The sequence below is a fragment of the Danio aesculapii genome, chromosome 18, assembly GCF_903798145.1.
Source record: "Danio aesculapii chromosome 18, fDanAes4.1, whole genome shotgun sequence".
NCBI lineage: Eukaryota > Metazoa > Chordata > Actinopteri > Cypriniformes > Danionidae > Danio > Danio aesculapii.
In genome coordinates this window covers 52,706,424-52,711,106 of record NC_079452.1, presented here as the reverse complement: position 1 = coordinate 52,711,106, position 4,683 = coordinate 52,706,424, and positions in this window count along the sequence as shown.

The window sequence follows — 4,683 nt, the reverse complement described above, 5'->3', positions numbered from 1 at the left end:
ACTCTTCAATCCTCAGATACATTCTTTATAATGGCGCACCAAGATGCTCTGACCTATTGTAAGTTAATGTCTTGTAAACTTTAATGTAAAGGTGTATTTGTACATTTTGCTGCCAATGTATAAAAAAAAACGTTGTGAAATGTATTTTTTGTATTATACATCACTACTGTTTTTTGTTGTTTTTATTATAATGTACATAAAAGCACTTTAATTTTAATTTTTTTAAATAAAAGACATAAAATCACTGATTTTTGTGTATGGGTTAAAGATGGGGTGTTCTATTTTCAGTGCATTAAATTAAAATCATAATAAAAAAACATAATTATTAATCTTAGAATTAATCTTATTAATAAAATAAAGCGTCATAATATGGGTGAAAATAATGTTCCACTGACATCCAGCTGAACATTCTGAGCTCTACTATAAAATAATAAGTAATGATGATAATAAGTTTTAATATATTTAACATTTTTAAAAATGTCATGCTGACAAATTCGTAGATTTAAGATAAAAGATTTAAAATCACATGTATTAAGTATTCAATTTAATGTTAATTAGATTTTTTTTACATACACTACCGGTCAACAGTTTGGGGTCAGTTTTATTTTTAATTATTAATTTTATTTAATATATTTTTTTAAAGTATTCTGTTCATCAAGGCAGCATTTATTAAATGTAAAAAAAAAATGTTAAATTGTTAAATATGTAATTATTACATTTTATTTATTACTTATTGCATGTAGTTTCAAATTAAATTATTACTCCATTATTTATTTTATTAATATTACCATAATAATAATAATAATAATAATAATAATAATAATTATTATTATTATTATTATTATTATTATTATTATTATTATTATTGGAGTGATTTCTGAAGGAACATGTGACTCTGAAGACTGAAGCTGAAAATTCATCATTGAAATCACTGGAATAAATGATTAAGTTAAATAATAATCTACTTTTAAAACACTTATTTTATAGTGCAATAACATTTCACAATTTTACAAAATGTGCTGTATTTCTGATGAAGTAAATGCAGCTTTGGTGAGCAGGAGAAGATTATTTTAAAACATTCAAAAATCCTACTGACCCCAAAATTTTGACTCGGTAGTGTAAATGTTTTTATATTTTGTATGATACTGTAGACTTTATCGTTACAAGGAATGACATTTCAGTCAATGAATTCTGTAAATTTAAAATGTAGGCCTGTGAAATAGATTCTTGAATCTACCGATAACAATGATCAGATTAGGTGTCTTGGGCTCCCTTTCACATTAAAACACATTCCTCCACATTCCCAAACACATAACTCTCAATTTTCATGTTCTTACTGCAAGCTCTAAAAGCGTATATTAATAATGCTGCCATCGTGTGGCAACTGTTGGTAAAAGACTTTGTCATCTTCTATTTTTTTTTTTTATTGAATACAAGAAAATACAATAACAAAAAGTTAGGAAAGAGAGAAGAAAAAAAAAACAAACTACAAAGTCTCAATCATTAAGAAAAAAGATTATCATAAGCTTTAAGAAACTTATTATTGTTAATAAGCTTAAGAGATTCAATATTGATTTAACTCTTAGCAAGAAAGTATTAAATTTAGGTATTGCCTTTAGGAACTTAATTTTTGGGTATAAAAAATGTACAGAGTAACACAAAAAAAGTAACAATAAGATCGAGAGCATGATCATTACCAGAGAAACACAATCTTTTATAGACAAACCTAAATCATCTTTAAACAAGGATGATAAATAAAATATAATGTTATTCCAAAGAAGTTTAAGTGAGTGAATAAGTGAAATAAAGTTTCTTCATGTATATTGCAGAACATACATAAATTAGATATATCAAAATAATTAGCAATTTGGGAATTTGTAGAATATACATAATGCAAAATCTTGAAATGTACATCTCTCATTTTGTTGGATATGCTATACTTTTCAGGTAATAACAATGCTCTCTTCATTTGAATACTTTCATAAAAATGTACATCTTGGGGAGGTATATACAGAATAATCTAACAATCGTCTGACATGTCTGTTTTACACATTTTTTATCAAAAAAAGACAAAATAAAGTTTAGGCAGAATCGATTTCCTCTCATTAAAGTAAAGAAACATTTTAAATAAATGCACATAACTTGGTGACAAGCTCTTTATAACACAATTGAAGGATTTGGCTGGCAGAGATAAAATATACAATGTCATAAATTCCAGAAATATTCCAGAATACTGCCATCATTTTAAAATAAGTCCAAAACAAAAACAATTCCTCTTTCCAAACACCTATCAATAAACACAAGCGTCCTCTTCTATTACTCCACAATCAGGCCACAATTGTTGTGATCATGTTTCATCCAGATTAAATAAAAAAACAAACACTAATTGTCATAGTTACATCAACGCAATGCTCATATACAATTATGATAAAGTCAATACTTGTGCTATCTGACGCAGCTAAAAGTGACTATGACTGAATCCTGTAAACACTTGAGTTAAGACGTAGGTGCGGTGCACTGTTTACACAATGACACAGACAGAGAGATATAAAAATAACAATCGGTATAAATCAGAAAGGAATGCCTTTAGGTTATTTGTTTACTTTTTAAGTTTCTTTACTGTTATTATTTATGCCAATCTGTCTGCCTTCCAGATTTTTTACAAAATCCTTGAGTTGTGTGGAAGATGGGTTTGGCCTAATTTGTGGTGTGGACATTACCAAACAAAGGCAGGTAAATGTCCTTAAGCAGACAAAGAACAGTCCACACCCGGAAGGGAAATAAAGTATCAGCACAATTGACAAAATGAAACCACTGCACACACTACTGTACGTCAGCATGACTGCAGCCAGTGATGTCATTTTGGTTATACTCAATTTTAAGAATATATATTACCAAATAATGATTATTAATGGTTATATTATTCATTCATTCATTCATTCATTCATTCATTCATTTTCTTTTCAGCTTAGTCCCTTTATTATTCTGGGATCACCACAGCAGAATGAACCACTAACTTGTCCAGCATATGTTTTACGCAGCAGATGCCCTTCCAACTGCAACCCAACACTGCAAAATGGTTTTATTATTATTATTATTATTATTATTATTATTATTATTATTATTATTATTATTATTATTATCTCATCTTATCTCATTTTTGTCTGCTTTTCCAGGGCCGGGTCGCAGGGGCAGCAGTCTTAGCAGCAGAACCTCAGACTTCCCTCTCCCCAGACACTTCCTCCAGCTTCTCCAGTGGGATCCCGAGGTGTTCCTAGGCCCGCTGAGAGACATGTTCCCTCCAGCGTGTCCTGGGTCTTCCCTGGAGCCTCCTCCAGGTGGGACATGGCTGGAACACCTCCCTAGGTATTTGTTCAACACTCAAGAAGCATCCAAAACGGATGCCTGAGCCACCTCATCTGACTTCTCTCGATGTGGAGGAGCAGCGGCTCTACTTCGAGCTCCTCACCCTATCTATAAGGAAGCGTCCTGCCACTTGTATCCGAGATCTTGTCCTTTCGGTCATGACCCAAAGCTCATGACCATAGGTGGGAGTAGGAACGTAGATTGACCGGTAAATCAAGAGCTTTGTCTTTCAGCTCAGCTCCTTCTTTACCACAACGGACCAATACATCGGCCACATTACTGCATTTCATCCCTGTTATTCGGCTGAGATGAGAAACTGCACCTTCAAGTCTGAGACCATGGTGCTCCACCGGAAAAAGGTAGAGGTAGCCATCTCCAGGTTGGAGGAAAGTCCTTACCCCAGGTGGAGGAGTTCAAGTAACTTGGGGTTTTTTTCATGAGTGAGGGAAGCTATCATTTGAGTAAACAATTACAAATAAGTAAATAAATAAATATATGTGCCATAATTATTGTAATTTTCAATTTATGTGAATTATTTTAAAAGCATAATCCCATAGATAAAAAAAGAAATAAAGTATAATAAAATAAAAACTGGGTGACTAGCAAAGCAAATGTCACAGGCCAAACTCACTTATCACAGTAGATACAAATATAGCAAAAGGTTGTTGGGCTTCACATGGGAACTGGCTGTAATAAAAATAAAACACTCAAAATGTCCAATTACACCATCAGGGAAAAAGTTAAGAAATTACAGTCAGTCATACATTTTATATGTCCATTTTTATTTGTCCCGACAAACTGTTAGGAGGAGGGTTCAAGTGGACAGTTGCAACTGCACAAGTTATTCGAGTCTTGCGGTCAGAAAGCCTCCAATACAATCTGTCATCACCTACATCACCACAAACTCTTGGGAAGGCTTTCATACTAAAAAGCCTCTACTCTCCATAAACAACATCATGTTTTTTTTCAGTATTTGGAGCAAAAGATCAAAAGGTATAGCAAAGGTATAGTAAAGCATTTTTCACAGAATTCTTAACTCATATTTACCAAAGGTGCAATGCAATGTTAGCGGAGAGGACTCTTTTACATTGTAAAATAATTTTGTGTTGACAATGAACCAAAAGAATCCCCCCATTTTTTTTTTTTCCACACAGCTCAACATCATTATAGAAACACCTCACACCAATAGAACAAACACTAATCTAACAACATCAGATGCAACCTAAAAACTATGTTGTAAATATTCCACATAATTCATAAGGAAAAAACAGGAAATTATTTAAAAAATACTCGAATCAAGTTTTTACCATTTAGCAT